Raw genomic sequence first — 24051 nt, forward strand, 5'->3', positions numbered from 1 at the left:
CCTGAAGCTTGAAATGTAACTGGCCTAGAGAGCAGAGAAAGAGTGAGGAACAGAAACATCTAAGCACAGGATTTATGAATAATGTTGATTAAGTGTGTACTGGTACAGATTAGCAAGTGCTTACCTCTCATCTTGAAGAAGTCCGAGCCTGGCATGACATTGAACTCTTGTTCCACCACTCTCTTTGGACAGGAGTCTTCACCCCAGACTGTGGACACTTGTTTCTATCTCCAGTCTTCCCTAGCTATCTGGATACCTACCACTGGCCTCTAAACCTCTATTGACCGATACATTGCCATCTGCCCACATAACATTGACTCTCTCCATTATTCCACTCAATTTCCTCACTGTAAGCTAACTGCTCCTCAATTTGTAACACTCTACTCCTGATCAACTCTACTCCTGATCAACCCCATCATACCTGCCAATGAGAGTGACACAGTGATGAGGGTGAAAGTGCGGACCAGGGGCCTCTTTCCAGGAAGAGAATGAGTTAAAGCAGAGCTGTGAGATAGAGATGAAATGAGGTTAATGGATCTCTCAACTATGGTAGAAAGGAAGCTGCATTTAAAAAAGAACTTAGACATCTCAGAGGTATGGGTATAGAGAGTTTTATCATCTGGGCAGATACTATGGAGACAGAGGAACTGAAAGAATCAAATTGGTTTGGCTTCTTCCTAGTTTTGGCATGAAGTCTTTGGCAAGGAACTGTTGACATGCAGAGTGCTTTCAACAATTCCAGGTTCCCAGCATCTGCAGTTTACACATGCTCTTTCTGCTGTGTCCTCACTGTCCTCACATTTGATATTGCCCAGTTTATCTTCCCAATCCCAGCATTGACAATCCAGTGCCTTGTATGTACAAATGCCTCATTGTACTTAACTATGTGAACATATACATTATTTCATCATTTAGGCCACACTACAGCAAGAAGTCTCCGTTCTCATAACATGAAAGTCTAAATTAATAGTTTCATTTCAAAATCAGAGATGTGTCAGAGATCATCTTGGTTCAGTGACAGGCATCAGTTCTTTAATTAGTCTGATTATTTTTTTGCTTGGGTTTAGATGTTGATGCCATATATCTGTTTGTGTGCAATCCACGGATGCAACAATAACATCACCTTGTAAGCTCAGATAGACTTTTGTGTCTTTCGCTTCAAAGGAAAACTAAGCAATTATCTGATGAATTAGAATTATGTACTTTAGCTGTTCGATTTCACTTAAACATAAAATACACTTAAATAATTGGAATTACATTTAAATAAATATAATTTGTCTTTGTGTTGCAATTCAAATAATGAACATGCTAAGATTCCATGCATCCATGGTTCTTGTATTCTACAAAAACCGTCCACTGCATTGCCCACCCTCATCACCCTGCCCACTGATGTTTACTCTTGTCTATTTGAAAATAAATCTTGGCAGTCCTGCAGTCTTGAACAAACTTTAATTCACTATGTACTTGCTTGTTTAAATAGCTAGCCATCCCCCCTGACTGCAGCCGTGCTTCGAGATAGTGTTCCACTTTTGTGTACCGAAGGACAAATTGACTTACCAAGATATTGAACCTGCAATGTTCTGATGTATAACCTATGGTCCAGTTGCCAAAGAAATGTACTTTTAAAATGTAACCACATCGCCATTCTGTATCACTGTGATAAACTTCACAGAATATATTATTTGCTGAATGCAATAGTAAAATTAACCCTCATTTTTAATGATTTGCCATGAATAATTGATCAGAAAACGAAACCAATTGAAGTCAAAACATTTATTTAAAATTCCAGAATATATCTATGTTGCAGTTACCTGTTTGAAGCGAAAACACACAAGGGAAATAAATTTGTCTTTAGCTATTTGGACTAATTGATGCGAATGTACACGCTAAAGGAAGTACCAACCTCCTATACATTGAGAACCATTGCCTTCATTGGAGCTGAATATATGGAGCAGGGCACTGAACGCAGACGATAACCCTCATGTGTTGAAGGCCAAGATAAATCTCTGCTCCACAATTTCTCCAATTGTGTGTGCTCACACAGTAAAAAACACACATCTGCAATATTTTCACATGAATTTGGACAAGATCCCAGATTTTTGAATACAAATCTTATGAGTTCAAGACACATTTTATAATTCATATCACATATTATAACAATGTGAGGAAAATTTGTAAATTATTTGCAGTGCTTTTTGTAGACGAACGGTGCCGGTACACATATTGTTCCTTGCTATAGGTGTCTATGGCAGATCTCCTGCGCTTCATGTAATAAAATCATAGCCTGCTCAACTTCTCCCTATAGCTCAGGCCCTTGAGTCCTGGCAACTTCCTCATAAATCTTCTCTGCACATTTTCCAGCTTAATAGCATACATCAGGTTGCTGTTCAATGACCACAGCTTGGCGTTTAACACCATCCCCTCCAAACTTGGTACTAAGCTCAAGGAACTGGTTCTCTGCACAACCCTTCATAATTGGTTCCTTGACATCCTCATCAACAGACGACAATCAATAACCATCAGCAACAGAGCACTTATAGACTATGTGCTCAGTCCACTGCTTTACTTGCTCTATAACTATGACTGTGTAGCCAGACACAATTCCTATTACATCTTTAAATTCACTGACGTCACCACACGTTGTTGGATTAACTATGGGTAATGATGAGTCAGAATATTGGAGGGAGATCGATCATCTGATTGAATGGTGCCAGAACAGGAACGATGCTCTCAACATCAATAAGACCAAGGAACTGATTGTTGACTTAAGAAGAGGAAGGCTGAGGATCAACAAACCTGTCTTCATCCACTGGTCAGTGGTGGAGAGAGTCAACAACTTCAAGTTCCTGGGTGTGCATATCTCTGCCCAGCACCTTGATACAATCACACAGGGTCCATCAACATCTCTACTTTCTTAGAAGATTGAAGAGATTCAATATGTTGACAAGTGTTCACTTGTACTTCTACAAGGAGTATGCTAGAGAGCATATAGACTGTTTGCATCATGGCCTGGTTCGACAACTCGAATGCCCGGGAATGAAGGAGATTACAAAATGTGGTGGTATATCACGCTGATTGACCCACATCCCCACCATCGAAGGAATCTATAGGAGCCACTGCCTCAAAAAGGCAGTCAGCATCAAGGACCCACACCATCCTAGCAATACTCTCATTTCACTCCTGCCATCAGGAAGAAGGTATACTGCATACCATTCAGGAACAGCTTCTAAACGGGTGCAAAGAATTACAATTATCTGAAATATTAAAAAAACAAAGAGTGAAGAGATAAAGTTTGTTAAGAGATTTCATGGGTTCATGAAGACCAGGTTCCAGCCTCAACCCAGACCTGGTCTCTAGTACACATCACCATTGCTTGACCTTTCACCTGATGGGGCGTTTCAGCACAAAATGACCAGACTAGTTTTTGGGAGATTCTTTCCTCTTGTGGAAAAATCAATAATTGTGGACCATGATGCAAGATTGCTACTAATAAAAATAAAAGGGGTATAGGGAGAAATTATTTCTGGTGAAAGATTATTAACAAGAAACATTCTATTCATCACACATACTAATCTGCTGAGTATTTCAGCAATTTCTGGTTTTATTTTAGAGTTTGCTTTGTGATTAATATTAGTTTCTCTACATCCCTTCCAGCAATAACCACCTTACAAAATTCTGCTCCAAGGAAATCTATTTTTGACTCTTTTACCCAGGTCTTCTCTATTAGTTTTGGGTTGCCTCCTTGTGTTGATCGAAACTCACTTCCACAGCAATTTTGGTGACGGGTTATTGCCCTGAAAACCTACTTCTCTTTCTCTATTACAAATGATCCCTGGCCTGCTGATTTCGAGTATTTTCTGGTTTCAATTTCCTCATTGAGCATGTGGCTAGAATGGGGAAATAGTTGAAACAAAGAACTAAGACGGTTTCAAAAAGGAACAAAAACAAATTCATGAGGGAGAAAGTTCATTTCATAGGAGCAGAATTAGGCCACTTGTCCCATCAAGTCCACTCCACCATTCAATTATGGCCTCTCAACCCCATTCTCCTGCCTTCTCCCCATAACCCTTGACACCCATACTAATCAAAAATCTATCATTCATTCCCACCTTAAAAATATCCATTGACTTGGCCTCCACTGCCTTCTGTGGCATTGATTTTCTTTTATTCTGAGGCTATGGCCTCTGGTCTTAGACTCTCCCACTAATGGAAACATCTTCACCACGTGTGCTCCATCCCCAGGCCTTCCACTATTCGGTAATTTTCAATGAGGGCTCCCCTCATCCTTCTAAACTCTAGTGAGTATAGGCCCAGTGCCGTCGAACGCTCATCATAATGGTAACCCAATCATTCTCGTAAACCTCTTCTGAACGCCACCACATCCTTCCTCAGATATTGAGCCCAAAACTGCTCTGTCTTCACATTATTCCAAATATGGTCTGTCCAGCGCCTTCTAAAGCCTCAGCATTACATCCCTGTTTTTGTATTCTAGCCCTCTTGAAATAAATGCCAGCATTGCATTCGCCTTCCAACTTGCAAATTAACTTTTTGGGAATCCTGCACCAGCATAGGAAAATAGGTGCAGGCCCTTCGAGCCAGCTACCAAATTCCTTTGCACTTCCAATTTCTGAATTCTCTCCCTATTTAGAAAATAGATTACACCTTATTCCTACACCAAAAATGCATGACTCCACACTTTGCTATGCTGTATTCCATCTGGCACTTCTCAGCCCGCTCTCCCACCCTGTCCATGTCCTTCTGTAGAGTTCGTCTTTACACTATCTGCCCCTCCACCTATCTTCGTATCATCTGCAAACTTGGCCACAAAGCCTTCAACTCCCTCATCCAAATCATTGATACACAACATGAAGAGTAGCGGCCCTAGCAGCGATTCCTGCGATACACCACTTCTTACTGACAGCCAACCAGAAAAAGTCTCCTTTATTGCCTATCTTTGCTGTCTGCCATCCAGCCAACCTGATATTCATGATAGCATCTTCCCTCTGATACCATGGGCTCTCATCTTCTTTAGCAGCATCACGTGTGGCCTTCTGAAAATCCAGGTAAACCACTGACTCTCCTTTGCCTATCCAGCTATTTACTTCCCCAAAGAATGCCAACAAGTTCATCAGGCAAGATCTCCCTTTCACATAACCATGCTGACTTTAGCCTATCTCAATACTTAATACTTCGAGCTTCTCAGTACTCAGAAACCTCAGCCTTTACAATGGACTCTAAATTCTTACCTACCACTGAAGGTAACTTTCATATGTTGAGAGAATGGAACGGCTGGCCTTGTATACTCTGGAATTTAGAAGGATGAGAGGGAATCATTGAAACATGTAAGATTATTAAGAGTTTGGACACGCTAGAGGCAGGAAACATGTTCCCGATGTTGGGGGAGTCCAGAACCACAGGGCCACAGTTTAAGAATAAGGGGTAAGCATTTAGAACGGAGATGAGGAAACACATTTTCACACAGAGAGTTGTGCGTCTGTGGAATTCTCTGCCTCAGAGGGCGGTAGAGACCAGTTCTCTGGATACTTTCAAGAGAGAGCTAGATAGGGCTCTTGAAGATAGCAGAGTCGGGGGACATGGGGAGAAGGCAGGAAAGGGGTACTGATTGTGGATGATTAGCCTTGATCACATTGAATGGCGATGCTGGCTCGAAGGGCCGAATGGCCTACTCCTGCACCTTTTGTCTATTGTCTGTTGTCTAAGTCAGGCTAGGCAGCCGATAGTTTCCACTCTTGCTCCCTTCTTGAACAATGGGGAAAGGAACAGAGGATGCACCGAAAACTGAACGGAGAGCACCAGCATCAGCAGAGACAGTAACTGTCCATTTCTGTACTGTCTGCTCTGCACAATCCCATGAAATCTATCAATAGACTCTATTCAATTTTTCAGATAATTTTGATTCGCTGCACCAGCTGTTAACTATAAGCTTCTTGATTTTCACATTTCCCACTTCAGACCAACCAGCCAGACTTTGACTGCAACCCGTTGGCTCTTCTAGGCATTGCATCTTCTTCCAGTTTTGATCAATAACATAATACAATTATACCACTTGAGGACTTGACATTCAAACATCTTTGGTAGAATTAGAATGGCTTTATAAAAGGGAATTGGATAAATATTTCAGAAATGAAACCATGAAATACGGAATGAGATCAAAAGGAAAACCATCTCAGAGATTTAGCTTAAGCAGAATAGATTAAATACCTCCATTTATGCTATGCTATGCATTTTATATTTTTTTTACTGTGTGATCCCGATGTGTGATACTGTTTTAGTGACATGTAATGAACAGTGAGTACTGTATATTTCTTAAACTTACTGATTGAATTGTCAAACTGCAAAGTGTGCCAGAAGTGGATATATTGCAAAATATGTAAACATAATTCAAATTAATTATTTATGCAACTGCAGTATATGAAGGACATATATTTCTTTCTTATCTATTTATTGCAATTGAGCACATTATTTATTCATCTGCTTATTCTTTTCTTGTTTATCTCGAGCATTCTTCCTCAAAATTCAGTCATTTACTCTTAATTGCTTACAAAGAACTTTTTATTGCTGTACTCAGCTGGGCTTTGTCCACACATGAGAGGCACTGCTTTTAATTTTATAATCCTATTTTGGCTTTATAGAAAATTTGGAATGCATAACCATTCAATGTCTCAGTTTTTGAAATTGAGTGGAACTCAAAAACAATGGTTACAACAAGGATGTATTTTAAAAAAAGGCAACGTGATAGGAGTCTGTACAAGGGAAAATAATTGTGAGGGGGCAAAGGCCCACTCTTTGCTGTCTTGCTAACAACCTCCCTTTACGTGAGCACATGATTTCAGAAACAAGGAAGCAGGGAGCAGTGTGCTTGCAAAGTGAGAGGAGCAGACGCAAGTGAAACTATAGAGTATTGAGACAAAAGCCAGAGTGGGAATGAGAGGATGGAAATAAAGAGATACTGTAGTGAAGTTAGCAGGATAAGCACTTATTTGGATAAATGTCATCAAGGACAGAAGAATTCCATTACATCTTCAAATGTTGCAGTCATTGAGTTGGTGGACTGCATCATGTTCAAAGTCTTAGCGGCCAATCTAAATACCGCTGCCATCATTGATTTTATCAGTAAGAGTTTAGAAGACTGCATGCCAAAGAAGTCAATCCGTGTGTTACACAACTGGAAACCATAAATGAACCGTGATATATACTACCCATTAAAGTTGAAGTCAGGTGACCCTGAAAGCAGAGAAATAATAACTGCTAGCAAAAGCAAGGTCATTTGAAAAGGTGAAGGCAAAAAATAAGAGGTCAAAAGATTTATTTGTATTATTCATTTTATACCTACACAATTTTTTTTTCTGCCTAAGAATGAATCAGCCTATCCCTTTAAGGACTATTTTGGCAGCTCCTAGCAACTGCCCTTTGTAACTCCTTGCGCAAGGCATTCCCAAGAGACCATCTCCAATTACTTTTCTTCTGGTGCCAATGTCTGTTGTTTTCACAGATCTCCGTGGGGAACAGAATTTTCCCTGAGCCAATCTTGCGGACATTTTTTAGCAATAAACTTAAGGTTATTTTAATTTGTTTGAATGAGAATGTTAATAGAATTATTAGTTGGTGCTTGTGCATGCCTAAACTACAGGAAGTTTGGCTTTGCGGACAGGAGCATGCACTATACTTTGGTGGCCTGGAATATATATTCTCTGAAAACCTCAAGAAAGAAACAAGAGTAGCATGTGTGGCTTAAGAAAGATCGAAATCTAGAAAGAAAGAGCTTCCAAACATATCACAACCTATTATGCCTTCAACTGTCTTAAAATGATTGTGTATAGTTAATTATAGTGTTCTACAACATGGAAACAGACCCCTTAGCTCACTGAGTCTTCCCCATCAGCATCAGGTGAAGGAGCAAGTACGGGGTTGGAAACATTGGGAACATGTTTCCTGCACCTAGCATGTCCAATCCCTTAATAATTGTATATATTTCTGTAAGATTCCCTCTCATCCTAAATTCCAATTAATATAAGCCAAGTCGCTCCATTTTAGGGCGACAGATAGCACAATGGGCTAAGAGTTCGGCTGGCGACCGGAAGGTAGCCGGTTCAAATCCCGCTTGGAGTGCATACTGTCGTTGTGTCCTTGGGCAAGACACTTCACCCACCTTTGCCTGTAATGGAATGTAATTACGGCGGCAGGCGCGGGCACACCGCGACGCCCTGTGTCTCCCTTTCAAGGGAGATGCTAAAAATGCATTTCGTTGTCTCTGTACTGTACACTGACAATGACAATAAATTGAATCATTTCATTTCAATCATTTCATTTCATTTCATTTCATTTCATTTCATTTCATCATATGACAGTCCCGCCATCCCGGGCCTCTGAGATGGATTCTTAGGGCAGCTTGTAATGGACCCTACCAGGGAGAAGGCAATTCTGGGGATAGTGTTGTGTAATGAACTGGATTTGATAAGGGAACTCAAGGTAAAGGAACCATTAGAAGGTAGTGACCATAATATGATAAGTTTTAATCTGCAATTTGAGAGGGAGAAGGTAAAATCGGAAGTGTCAGTATTGAAGTTGAACAAAAGGGACTATGGAGGCATGTGGGAGGAGCTGGCCAAAGTTGACTGGAAAGATACTCTAGCAGGGATAACAGTGGAACAACAATGGAAGGTATTTCTGGGAATAATACAGAAGATGCTGGTTCACTTCATTCCAAAGTGGAAGAAAGATTGTAAGCGGAGTAAGAGGCGACTGTCGCTTCCAAGGGAAGTCAAGGACAGTATAAAAATAAAAGAGAAGACGCATAACACAGCAAAGATGAGCAGGAAGCCAGAAGATTGGGAAACTTTTAAAGATCAACAGAAGGCAACTAAAAAGACAATACGGGGAGAAAAGATGAAGTAGGATGGTAAGCTAGCCAAGAATATAAAGGAGGATAGTAAAAGCTTCTTTAGGTATGTGAAGAGGAAAACAAATAGTTAAGACAAATGTGGGTCCCATGAAGACAGAAACAGGTGAAATTATTATGGGGAACAAGGAAATGGCAGACGAGTTGAACAAGTACTTTGGTTCTCTCATCACAAAGGAAGATACAAACAATCTCCCAGATGTACTAGTGGATAGAGGACCTCGGGTGATGAAGAAACTGAAAGAAATTCACATTAGTCAGGAAATGATGTTGGGTAGACTGATGGGACTGAAGGCTGATAAATCCCTGGGCCTGCTGGTCTGAATCCCAGGGTACTCAAGGAGGTGGCTCTAGAAGGTAGTTGAGGCCAGTTCATTGGCTGGATTTAAGAGGAAGTTAGATGTGGCCCTTGTGACTAAAGGGATCAGGGGGTATGGAGAGAAGGCAGGTATGGGATATTGATTTGGATGATCAACCATGATCATATTGAATGTCGGTGCAGGCTCGAAGGGCCGAATGGCCTACTCCTGCACCTATTTTCTATGTGTTTCTATGTTTCTAGAAATCTTGGATGCATTGGCGATCATTTTCCAATGTTTTATAGATTCTGGATCAGTTCCTGTGGATTCGAGGGTAGCAAATGTTATCCTACTTTTCAAGAAAGGAGGAAGGAGAAAGGTGGGAATTATAGACCCGTTAGCCTGACATCAGTGGTGGGGAAGATGCTGGAGTCGATTATTAAAGATGTAATAGTGGCGCATTTAGATAGCAGTAACAGGATCAGTCCAAGTCAGCATGCATTTACGAAGGGGAAATCATGCTTGACTAATCTTCTGAAATATTTTGAGGATGTAAAAAGTAAAATGGACAAAGGAGATCCTGTGGATGTAGTGTACCTGGACTTTCAGAAAGCCTTTGATAAGGTCCCACATAGGAGATTAGTGGGAAAAATTAGAGCACATGGTATTGGAGGTAGAGTATTGACATGGATAGAAAATCGGTTGGCAGACAGGAAACAAAACGGGTCCCTTTCAGAATTGGAGGCAGTGACTAGTTGGGTGCCACAAGGCTTGGTGCTGGGACCGTAGCTATTTACAATATACATTAATGATTTAGATGAAGGAATTAAAAGTAAGATTAGCAAGAAAACACAAAGCTGGGTGGCAATGTGAACGGTACGGTGTAGAGGATGCTATGAGGATGCAGGGTGACTTGGACAGGATGGGTGAGTGGGCAGATGCATGACAGATCTGTTGGGCATAACAAATGTTTGTTATCCACTTTGGTGGCAAGAACGGGAAGGCAGATTATTATCTGAATGGTGTCAGGTTAGGAAAAGGGGAAGTACGAGACCTGGGTGTCCTCATACATCAATCACCGAAAGTAAGCACGCAGGTACAGCAAGCAGTGAAGAAAGCTAATGGCATGTTGGCCTTTACAACAAGAGAAGTTGAGTATCGGAGCAAAATGGTCCTTTTGCAGTTGTACGGAGCCCTGGTGAGACCACAAATGGAGTATTGTGCGCAGTTTTGGTCTCCAAATTTGAGAAAGGACATTCTTGCTATTGAGGGTTTGCAACGTAGGTTCACAAGGTTTACAAGCTGCTCTAAGAATCCATCTCAGAGGCCCGGGATGGCGGGACTGTCATATGATGAAAGAATGGAGCGACTGGGCTTATATTCACTGGAATTTAGGATGAGAGGGGATCATACAAAAATATGTGCAATTATTAAGGGATTGGACACGCTAGGCGCAGGAAACATGTTCCCAATGTTTGGGGAGTCCAGAACCGAGGGCCACAGTTTAAGAATAAGGGGTAGGCCATTTAGAACTGAGATGAAGAAAAACATTTCCACACAGAGATTGTGTATTTGTGGAATTCTCTGCCACAGAAAGCAGCGGAGGTCAATTCACTGAATGCATTCAAAAGAGAGTTAGGTAGGACTGTTAGGGCTAGTGGAGTCAGGGGATATGGGGAGAAGGCAGGAACGCAGTACTGATGATCAGCCATGATCACATTGAATGGCGGTGCTGGTTCGAAGGGCCGAATGGCCTACTCCTGCACCTATTGTCTATGTATCTATGTATCAAGCACCCATCTTCTTCCAGACAATTTAAAACTATCATCCCGAGAGTTGCCCACACAACCCCTCCCCCCCACAACCCTCCCCCCCAACCCCCTCCCCCCCACAACCCTTCCCCACAAAACCCCTCCCCCCACAACCCCCCCCCCCACAACCCCTCCCCCCACAACCCTTCCCCACACAAACCCTTCCCCCCACAACCCCTCCCCCCCACAACCCCCCACACAACCCCTCCCCCCCACAACCCCTCCCCCCCACAACCCCTCCCCCCACAACCCCCCCCCACAACCCCTCCTCCCCACAACCCCTCCCCTCCCACACAACCCCCCCCCCCCACAACCCCTCCCCCCCACAACCCCTCCCCCCACAACCCTCCCCCCCACACACCCCCCCCACAATCCCCCCCCACAAACCCTTCCCCCCCCACAACCCCTTCCTCCCCACAACCCTTCCCCCCACAACCCCTCCCCCCCACAACCCTCCCCACAACCCCTTCCCCCCACAACCCCTCCTCCCACAACCCCTCCCCCCCACAACCCCTTCCTCCCCACAACCCCCCCCCACAACCCTCCCCACAAACCCCTTCCCCCCACAACCCCTCCCCCCACAACCCCCCCCCACAATCCCTCCCCCCACAATCCCTCCCCCCACAACTGCTCTCCCACAACCCCCCCCCCCCCCCACCCCCACAACCTCTTCCCACCTCCACACACCCCTCCCCCCCACCACCCTTTCCCCCCCTCCTACACTTCCCCGCCCACACACGCACCCCTCCTCTCCTCCCTTCCCACCCCACACCCCCCTTGCCCACCCCCCCCCCCCATCCCTCCCCTCCTCCCTACCCCTCCCTCCCACACATGAAGAGGAGGGGGAAGGAGTGCTGGGGGATGAGTCAGCCACGTCTGCGCAGTTGGGTGCTATGGGTGAGTGGTGGAATATTGCGTTGGGGACTGGGTTGTGTTGGGGGACAAAATGTTCTTCTATCTCACATAGGGCAATTTGCAGCAGCCAATTTACCGTCAACCTGCACGTCTTTGGGATAGGGTTGGAAACTGGAGCAACTGGGAGAAATCCAGGAGATCGCAATGAAAACAGATAAACTCTGCACAGAAGCACCAGAGGTCAGGATTGAACCTGTGTCAACCCACCTGTGAGCAGCAACTCTACCAGCCGTTTCACTCTGCTAGAGCTTTGTAATTGTTATGAACGATGTATTGGCAAATGTTCTGGTCATTTACGCAGTAACCGGCTGATGGTCCCTCAGTGAGATTTGTCCACAATCGGGAAACTTCATTTACATCTTATCCCTGTGCCTGGCCTCCGGCCAATGGAGGCTGGTACATTTGGAACAAGTATGATTGCAAATCACAAAATATAATCAGATGAATAAATAACTGAGAGCAGTGTAACTCAACTCCACATACTCCTTCCACATGTTAATCTTCAGTGTTCCATCTACAATCTACAGTGCCAGCATCAGCTGAAGAAATCTTGGAGTCAATGTGAGCTGCTCTTGTGATAACACTGCGCTCAAAATGTAGACTTTCAATCCTGCGGCTGCTGGTTAGATTGGTCAGAGAAGAGATCCCTGAGCAATCACAATTTCTGCACTCTGGATGTTTCAAAGCAAACGTGAAGGAGAGTCATGAATTGATTAAATCGTGACTTGATGAGATTGCCGTTTGCTCCAGCTCCTCCCATTTGCTGGTAACAGATGTTTTATTCTGAGACACACAAGTTCCCAGGAGCTGAAACATTTCTGGCTTCCAGACAATCTCTTCATTATCACCACTGAAGTGAACAAGCATATTGATGTCATATTACAAATGTCATGACACCACAGTATTCGCAGATCACTTTAACTCAGCCAAGTCAGATGAAATTTGGACATGCCAGTATGAACAGGTACTCCAAATGCAGAGGGAATTTAAAGGCGTTCATTTCACTTATTGTACGTTTAGCTTTATGGTGACATTGTAGGTTAACTTTAACTGGTAAACAACTGATGAACTGAAACACCATTCAACAATTTATTACATTTCCATTATTGCAGCAATTAGTTTGATTCAAGTAATAAATGATCTGAATTTTGCAGTCAGCAGCAAATCAATGACATCTGCTGCTGACCTTGAATAAAGTCTTTGGCATGGATTTCCCCTTTTGCAACAGCAGATGTTCCAAGTATTAGTTCTCAGAGATTTGTGCCATGCAGAAGTAGTGATGTTATCAGGCAACTGATCAAATTGAAGAGTTGTCAAAGACATCAGGAACATGTTTCCTGCCTCAATCGTGTCCAGACCCTTAATAATCTTATACGCAGGGGCGGGAATCCGGGGGGGGGGGGGGGGGGGGGGGGGGCAAGGGAGGCAGTGGGGACACGTCCCCCACTGTTTTGAGAGGTGGGGGGATGATCCCCCCCATTTTTTGGCCCGTCAGTCCAGGCACGGCTGCAGGTTAACCCGGCGAGACAGGCAGAATTGAGTTGCATTTAGTGCTGCTTCTCCGTGCTGGCTGTCGGCCTTATGCGATTTTTTCGGCGACTGCCGACACCCGTCACTAATTACCGTCCATAGGGCCCATGGCTGAAGCTTCGGAAGCCGTGTGTGTGTGTGTGTGCGTGTGCGTGTGTGTGTGTGTGTGTGGGAGTGTGTGTGTGTGTGTGTGTGTGTGTGTGTGTGTGTGTGTGTGTGTGTGTGTGTGTGAGAAAGAGAGAGAGAGAGAGTGTGTATGTGTGTGTGAGTGTGCACACCTGCGGTTCCCCACTAGTCACTGTCTGCCATTCTGAAAGAGACCCTACTCTTTGTTTCCTGTCTGCCAACCACTTTTTTATCCATGTCTGTACCCTACCTCCAATACCATGTGCTTTAATTTTGCCCACTAATCTCCTATGTGGGACCTTATCTAATGTCTTTCAGTCTTCTGAAAGTCCAGGTACACTACATCCACTGGCTCTCCCTTGTCCATTTTCCTAGTTGCATCCTCAAAAAATTCCAGAAGATTAGTTAAGCATGATTTCCCCTTCCCTTCGGACCGATCCTGTTACTGTTATCCAAATGTGCCACTATTTCATCTTTTTATAATTGACTCCAGCATCTTCCCCACCACCAATGTCATGCAAACTGGTCTATAATTCCCTGTTTTCTTTCTCCTGCCTTTCTTAAAAAGTGGGATAATATTAGCTACACCCTCCAATCCACAGGAACTGATCCCAAATAGAACATTGGAAAATTATCACCAATGTGTCCACGATTTCTAGAGCCCCATCCTTAAGTACCCTGAGATGCAACCCATTGGGGATTTAACAGCCTTCAGTCCTATCAGTCTACTCAACACCATTTGCTGCCTAATGTGAATTTCCTTCAGTTCCTCCGTTACCCTAGATCCTCTGGCCACTAGAATTTCAGGGAGATTGTTTGTATATTCTTTAGTGAAGATGGATCCAACGTACCTGTTCAACTCGTCTGCCATTTCTTTGTTCATCATAAGAAATTCACCTGTATCAGTCTTCAAGGGTCCAACTTTGGTCTTAGCTTATTTTTTCCTCTTTACATACCTAAAGAAGCTTTTACTATCCTCCTTTATATTCTTGGCTAGCTTATCTTAGTAACTAATCTTTTCTCCCTGTATTGCCTTTTTAGTTATCTTCTGTTACTTTATAAACGTTTGCCCAATCCTCTGGCTTCCTATTCATCTTTGCTAAGTTATAATTCTTCTCAGAAACTGCCAGAAATTCTGTCACAAACAGGTGAGAGACTGTGGGAGAGAGAAGGGGGAGAGGGTCTAGAATCTATTTTAGAAATGTTGTGTGGAAGTATACCCTGCTGTTCGTCAGAATAATATTTTGTTTTTCTTCAACCTGAGTGAATTGAATATTGATTTAATGTCTCACCCAAAAGACAGCAGCTTCAACATGACAGTAAGTCCTCTGTACACCACTGGATGGTCAGCTGAGACATGTTTGTTCTTCTCTCTCCAATCAACTTTTGAGTGATGAGCAACAATGCTCTCCTTGGCTGACAACCGACAGTCAGGGGATTCCTGAGGGACTTCTCTCCCTCTCTGGAATGGCCCTTTTGGCAACATTTTTGTCCCAGCACTCGAAGAATCCCTTTTTTACTAAATCTCAGCTGTAGAGCCTGTAAAAGGGACATGTGTAAGGAGTGGTAGCAATATATATAAGAGGTGAGATTGAATCTAGCCTTAGCAGATATGTTAGAGACATCAGTGGTTGAGATGAAGAATAATAAAGTTATTTATATATCCCAGTATCTATCCTGTAAGCAAGGTGACTGGGACATGTCCTTATTATCAGCAGAACTTGAAAGTACTGAGAAAACAAGAAATGGAGGATTTAGTGTTTCCGATATGATAGGAAATACAGTGAGAGAAAACTGACAATACATAATTCAGACAGCGTTGCTGTATTGCTGTTTTGAGCTCACTGAACAATTGCTTTAAGCATCAATATCTATAGTGGCGATGGTTGTGATGCCTCAGCTTACTTCCGATGAAGAAGTACATCTATCAGGAGCCCAATAACACACAATCTCATCTACTGGAATAGAATAGAATAGTTTCTTTATTGTCATTGTAACATGAACCATGTACAACAAAATTTAAAAATGTCAGCCAGTCAGTGCACCATTCAAACATTTCTAAAAGCTAACAATACATACGAGGTAAAATATTAAAAAAGATAAACAACTAAAATAAAATAAAATAAAATGGAGTTATCTTATCAGAATAAGTTAATATTGGAAATTACCATTTTGTAATCCCTCTGTCAAATTGCAAGAATTTAAGATGGCACACATTTGTAAATTACCGATTCTTTCATGAGCCAAAGTCCCTTGGCACAAATCATAACTGGTACTTGAAGAGGGCCAGGGAGATTAGAAGAGCTTTCTCAGCTTGTGGGCAACAAAGAGATATATTATCAGAACAATGTGTTTTCTTTACCAATGATTGAATAGACGCAGCTTGTATTTTGTCCAGGGCCATGGATTGGACTGTGAAGATTTAGGACGAATTATTTATTTTCTTAGTTTTTATAGAGTACTGGACAAGCATAGGGGAATAGATGTTATGTGTTTTCAGAGGGAATCTTTGAAATTAGTGAGACATTTAATACATTGTTTTGGTTCAGTTTAGTTTAGAGATACAGCACGGCCCACCAAGCCCGCCCTGACCAGCAATCCCCACTGATTAACACTATCCTACAAACACTAAGGGCAATTATTCTACACACACTAAGGACAATTTACATTTATATGCAAGCCAATTAACCTACAATCCTGTACGTCTTTGGAGTGTGGGAGGAAACTGAAGATCGAAAACCGGAGAAAACCCACGCGGTCACGGAGAGAACGTACAAACCATACCAACAGCATCTGTAGTCAGGATCGAACCCGAGTTTCTGGTGCTGAAAGCACTGTAAGGAAGCAACTCTACCGCTGTGCCACTGTGCTGCCCGTTGTTGGATATTTGTTACATGTTGTATCCTGAATGAAAAGCCAATACTTTGATAATCCGCCATTAATGAGCAGATTCTTAAAATTCAGCAGCGGCTGGGGACCTTCGCAGGTCTGACATCATAGTTGGCATGGTCACAACGACCTGTGAACCTTTGGAGATCACACAAACTTGGCTCAGCAAAATCTTTTAAGATTAGGTTAGAATTATTATGACTATATTTCAAAAGAATGTTTCTTTATTTGAAAATGTAAAATCCATCATTTGTGTGAATTGTTTGGTTTCCCTGGTGATGCCTTTCTACATAAACATTAGCTTGCATGATAAAGTATAAGGGTGGCACAGCAATTAAACAATCAGCCTTGTAATTCGTAGGCCCTATCTAATTACTTAGAGACCTGAATTCAATTCCCAGCAAAACAACTGTGGAATATAAATTCAGTTAAGAATCTGAACTATAAAAAAAACTAGACATTATTAATGAAAACCACAAAGACACCAGCTAAAAACAATTAGTCTGGTTCATTAATGCCCATGGGGAGATAAGTGTTACCCAATCTGGTGGGTAATGCTTATTTCCCTCATCAATGTGCTTGACTTTGAATACCTAAGCATACCATTCTGTGCAAGGGTAATAAAGAATAGGTAATGAATGTTGATCTTTCAAGTGATAACCAGATCCTGAAGAATGAATAAATAAATAATAATGGTCAGGGAGGACCACTTCATAGTCTATAGTCTATAGTCATAATTCAGTTTAAAAAGATGTACATAAACATTTTTTTTAAAGGATATTGGTATGAGGATAGGTGATTGTGAGTGGGATATTTGTTATACTGATTGTATTGGGAAGGGTGATTATAGGGTGAGGGGTTGTATATATGACTAAGATACTGTATAATATATGAGGGTTTTTTATTATTATTTTTTTCTCTCTTTTTTGTACGGCTTTGTAAATATTTGATTAGTGTATAAATGTAAATAATTTGGTTTACATATAGCTGCTAAATTTGTATAAGATAATTATAAGCAGTTGAATAAGGGGTGGTAATTAATAAGCTTTGGCTTCTTCCTGCTCCTTTTCGTACACATACAATTTCATTTATTTATAGATATTATTTATGACACTTTATAAATATTCTTGTTTTGTTTATGCTGTTTCACACTTGCTTTTTATTCTTTTATTCTGTTCGAAATAAAGAATTAAATAAATAAATATAAATAAATATACTCATAAGCTCTTGAAAAAACAAAGCTGCAAACCCAACCGATCTCCATCCTTTGCTGGCATTTGTTCAAACCTTGATGCCAGGTGTGGCTGTAAAGTTCTTCCTTCCACCCACATCTATACTTGAATGTTGACACGCACCAGTAAAGCCAATGCGTTGTTTTGTCCATCAAATGTAACCCAAAGAACGGATGACCAAACCAGAAGGAAAAGAACAAAGTGCGACTACAGAGCTCTGAACAAAAAAAAAAAACTCATGCTGGAGATTTTTAATTCACAATTTTATTAACTAATAATGCTGATTACAACTCTGCAGTAATATATTTTCTATCAGTGTACAAGAATTTATTGGCAGTACCAGAAAGCCAACGTACGGCACAGAGCAAACAGAAAAGTGTTTACACGTTCTACTCCTAATCTGCAAGACACAAATGTTATACATATCCATTGAATCAGAATGTAAGTTTTATCTTTGATCACTTTTGAGCATCTCCGCCTTTATCACTTTATTGTAATTAGTTATTATTAATTTTGCATAATACATTACAGTTTGAAAAAGATGGTATACAACAATATTTTATAACATCTAAAATATTATAGTTATAATATATTTTTGTACAGCATTTTATGCATGTTGATATTAATCTATGTATTACATATATCGTAATGTACAATATTTGCATATTTAAGTACAGTATAGATTGGCTTACAAATAACACACAACTTACAAACAAGACTTTTCCATCAGCATCTGTATGTATTTATGGATGTAAGATGAAGGTTCACTTGGGCCTTTGCATGTGTCCAGTCAAACACTGATCTGATACAGATTGCACTGAAACATGTGTAATAACACATTTACATTCATAATCATATTAAAACGAAAGGATTCAGTAGAAATTCTATCATGGAAGAATGGACATATAATAGTATATTACAATAGTTATACCCGACTTTCTTCACTACTTTAAAGAAAGCCAACATAATATAGCAGCTCGTACTGTTTACCACGGTTAATTACGCAATCCATTACTGTATTCCACAGCATGTTATTGTACATTGCAGTCTGTTCCTGTATATCATATTCTGCTGCTGTGAACAACTACTTTATATAGGAATCTAATATGAAAGTTACAATCTTTTATCTTGCACTACAATGTCCACTACATGAATAGTCCATTCTTATGCATCACCTTACAACGGTTTGTCATTTGGTAGTCATATTAGCATGTGTGCCATGTGTAAGAGTGTGTTTCCGTGTTTCATGATTTATCACTGAAAATCATTTCACTGACATTTGTCACTGACACTGCATTAGTCCTAATTGTAGAATTCTATCAATAGATTTCACAACTCACTTTCTGGTGACAAGGCTACTTTTAGGAACCAATCTGAAATCTCACAGAGAAAACGCACTGATGGAACCTTCAGTACTTCCATTCCTATGTAATTTTGTGGATGCATTAAATTAAGGACCACCTGCTGTTGCAGGTGTATATAAAAGATCGCATGCCAAATGCCTTGACTAAAATGCCAGTGCCTTGACTAAAATGTTTTCCCTTAAAAATAATCTGATTATCTGATCATTAGCTTATTTTTGTATTGGGTGCTTCATCTGTACCAATTATAATGTCTCCAAATGTTTGTTAAAAATTGTACTTCAAAAGTACTTAATAGTTTGAAAATACTTCTGTACATCTTGAAGATGTGAAAGGTAGTATGCAAAAACCTCCTTTTTGTATCCTTTCTTACTTTATTTCTTCTTTATCATCCAGAGCAATACATTCAATTGCAATGGCATTACAGGACTTTGCTTGTTTCAATTCGTGGTCACCTTCCCAACAATTGCAACTCTTAATTAATGTTTATAGGAAGTCTATTAACAAAGCTTGGTAGTATAGCATGTGTTGTGAACTTGTGCTGGATGGATTTTTCTTCTGATCACTGCATTTGGAATAAAACGTTGCTTTATCTGTTGCTTCTATTTTGACTTTCCATTTTTTCACATCAGCAGTTCTTTCAAGAGATCAATGGTTGAGTTCCCATTTAAGGGAGCTCTCTGGAACTTTAATCAGTGACCTTCATTGAATGCTCACTTTGATCACATGAATTTGCTCTTCATTATCTTTTAATCATATGCAATCTAAATTACTTGCAAACCACTGTACTTCATTGAATTCAAGTTGGATATAAGAACAACACATTGAGATCTAGAAACCTGTTGTAGGAATGTATTAGAATCATGAAATGATTGTCAAAATTCACAGAATGAAGACAAAAATAAGAACATAATAATGAGGAATGCATTAAAAATCATCCTGTTTATACTAAACCAGGAAGTTTAAGACAGTGACAAGACAATACATTTTCAAAATTTTGGAAAACTTTTAATTATTAATTATGAAAGGTTGTATCCACAGGCAGGTGAATCAGTAAAATGTCACTGGTTGGACGAATGAGAGTTAGAACACTATCTTCACACTGAGAATTACTTGTACACATAGTTGATGGACAGCAAAATACTCTAACCAATGCTAATTGAGGCAGAGATAGCGTCATGTAACTATTTGATAAATATGCAAAATATGTTTAATATAAAATATGAAAAATTTATATTTGAGTAGGTGGTAAAGTTTTTGTACCTTGGTTATCATTGTCTCATTCATTTAAATGAGAGGAAAGTACAGCTCAGCAGCACAGAAGTGTGAACCTAGAGCTGGTTTTGGAGCAGCAGCACCTTGAGCAGAATGGTTTTCTTTACTGTGAGCATTGTAATTTTATTGTTGATATGAGCCACCACCAATCAGCAATATATTAATGTAATATCACACTCGATTGTCAAGTTATATCAAGATGTGTGCATTTTTAATTTAGGTTTTAAAATGTTAAATGTTTAAATAGCCAGGATTTATATTTAAAATATATATTTTCAAGGGGTGGGAAGGTTTATGTTGTTCAATAATAATCTCCCTGATTGTAAATGAATAACTTGTCTGGCCTCTTTAACTCCTCCTTAACTGACTATTAGGACTATTATTCCAATCATATTTCAAACATTTAATTTTCCTCTTTGTTCCGTAACAATTGAATTCCTTTTGAAATACAAACGGTTTATCCCTGTAGAGCATTTCGCTGGTGCCATGGCTACTGAATCCTTCCAATATGTGGCCACTCACATATGAAGTGTACAGAGGGAAGATTGTAATGTCAGTTAGCATCAAATATTGAATTGATGGCACCACTGCATTACTGTAATCAACTCTCCAGCTAGCATCTTCCCCAAACTGAGCTCTCCTGGGTATATGTTCAGCTCAAGGAAGACCCCCTGACCAGTTCCATGTTAAGAGATGCTCAACTTTTTTCAGGTTAGTAGGTAATTGATTTCTGCTGACTCGAAATATGATTCCACAAGTGCTTGGTTTTATCTGAAATTGTTTATAATTTGCTGAAATATGCAGATGGTGATATTCTAGTGTTTGATTTAACTTTAGTTGCTGAAGCTACCCAGTTGCTTTGTGATATTAGTGCATTAGTAGGCATATCAGTATTGTACAATGTGACTGGAAGGAAAGGATCAAGCTGTTAGATGAAACGGGAGAGAACAGATGAGCTGTATCTGACTAGATGTTCAAGGACCAATTGTCTTTCCTGGATCGCAGTAGGAAAGCATGTGAAGTTTGCCATTCCATCTTACATAAGGGAGATTCGTCAAAGTAATCTAATCACAGCAGACAAAACACCTAAGGTCTGCTGGCTTCACCAAGGTTGCATTTGATGACCAGTGTTACTGTGCAGGTACTGCGTGTCAACTTTACTACAAACGAAAGTCATCTATTTCTGTCAATATCCAGTTGGTGTGTGATCATTTGTGGAACATGCAATTAATAACTTATCATTGCATGCATACTGACTTTATTCTGTGGTTGTTTGCTCATCCATTTGAGTATGAGGACAAGTTGTGTGGTGGCTAATGAGCCCTTTGCCAATGACAGGAACAATGATCTTACCATTGCACTGGGAGAATGGCTGGAGGGATTGAGCTGGACAGTCACCGAACAAGGGAGGGTAGAAGAACCCTCAACATTAGACAATATCTACTGTGGGTGTTCTGGAGCAGCCGGCATAACAGGAGTAGAGCAGGATTAACTCTAACCAGGGGCAATTTTAATTTGCACACAGACCAGGTACATTTTATTAGTACTAACAATGCAGAGGATGTAATCAATGTGGAACATTGTATAAGAGATGCATTTCCAAATCAGTGTGTTGATAAACTGACCAGGTTACAGGCTATTTTAGGTCTAGTGCTGTGCAACAAGGAAGGATAATTAATAATCTTGAAACCTCGACAAAAGATTGTGCTCAAGCTTTCAAGGGAAAAGGCAATTCTGGATTTGGTATTGTGTAACAAACCAGATTTAATTAGGGAGTTTAAGGTAAAGGAACCCTTAGGAGGTAGTTACCATAATAGGATAAAATTGAACCTCTAGTTTGAGAGGGAGAAGATGAAATTAGATGTGATGGTATTACTGAATGATACAAACATAGGTGATGGGGCAGGTAGTGCAGAGGAAGCAGGGAATCTGCAAAGGACTTGGACAGGTTGGGAGAGTGGGCATAGAAATGGCAGATGTGTTGCAAGGTGTGCGGTCGTGCACCTTGGTTGTCTGAATAAAGGCAGACTATTTTGTAAATGGCAAGAGGATTCTGAAATTGAAGGTGCAAAGGGACTTGTGAGTGCTGGTGCAGGATTCCCAAAAGATTAATTTGCAAGTTGAATTGGTAGTAAGGGAGGTAAATGCAATGTTAGCAATCATTTCAAGCGGACTAGAATATAAACACAGAGATGTAATGCTGAGGCTTTATAAGGCACTGGTCAGACCACATTTGGAGTATTGTGAGCAGTTTTGGGCCCCATATCTGAGCAGGGATATGCTGGCATTGGAGAGGGTCCAGAGGAGAGGTTTATGAGAATTTGATCCCAGGGCTGATTAGAAGTTAACTTACAGAATAAAAGGCCTGGGTAGAGGTCAGGATGTTTCATTCTTAACCAAGAGCATTGAATAAAAATTCATACCTTTAGAGAGGAGGTGCATTTCTTTAAGATGATGCAACGGTAGCTGAGGAAGTGGAGCTTGCCAGGTGCTTGATTAATTTCTTCACTCTCCCCTAGTGGATGGGTGAAGGGCTTGTGCTTTGAAATGAGGAGAAATGTCTTCACTCTGGTGATGGTGAATCTTTGAAATTCACCATCCCAGAGGCATTGGAGGCTCAATCATTGACTGAAGATGTTAATGGAATTTATGAAAAACTGGAGATAGGGCAGGAAAATTATTCAGGTAGATCAGCTGTGGCACAGTTGCATGGCACAGCAGGCTTGAGGGGGCTGAATGGCCTTCAGCTCTTGTTTTTATCATAATCCCCTGGGATGTTTTGAGGATTATTGAATAACCCATGAAGTTCAACTCACAGTGAATTTCTCGCAAAAGCTAGTGCATTACCTTCAACTATTCTTAGAATTAATTTAAGCACAAACTTTCTCATTACATCACTAACTGATGGATACAACCTATCATCTGCTTATCATTAACATAGTTTAGAACATCTCTACAATTAACCAGAAATTTCTCAGATCTGTTGTCCACTCTCTTCAACTGTAACTTATTCTTTATCATTTTCTCATGAATTTTTGTTCTGCTTATTTTTTTATATCCCTCACTGTGGAGTAAGTACCCAGAGGTATTGCATTGGTCCAACTGTTTTTAAAGTGCTGTAAATTTTCAACACAGACTCTTTATCGATCACATATAAGTGGAGTTTACAATTAAAGGCAGGACCCTCATATACATTGATGTATAGAGGGATCTTTGGATCCACGTCCATAGCTCTCTGAAAGCAGCAACACAAGTAGATAAAAGTGGTAAAGAGGGTGTATGGTATGCTTGCCTTCATCAGTCTGGGCATTGAATAGAAGACTCAGAGAGTGGTAGGTACCCGGAATGCACTACCTGGGGTGGTGGTAAAAGCAGATACAATAGTAGCATTTAAGAGGCTTTTAGATAGGTATATGAATAGGCAGGGAATGGAGGGATATAGATCACATGCGGGCAGAAAGGATTAATTTAATTTGGCATTGTGTTGGCACAGACAATGGGGCCGATGAAGGGACTGTTCCCGTGCTGTACTATTATAAGCATTAAACAATGGTAATGAACTGATGTTATAAAGTAATCCACATTACAAAACAAATCCTGCATAACATAACTATTTCCCTCTCAACATCTCATTGCGCATTGCATGGAAACTTGGACCTGGAATAAAAAGGTTTTTCTTATCGATAGCTTCCA

The sequence above is a fragment of the Leucoraja erinacea genome, chromosome 22 (assembly GCF_028641065.1).
Source record: "Leucoraja erinacea ecotype New England chromosome 22, Leri_hhj_1, whole genome shotgun sequence".
NCBI classification, from domain to species: Eukaryota; Metazoa; Chordata; class Chondrichthyes; order Rajiformes; family Rajidae; genus Leucoraja; species Leucoraja erinaceus.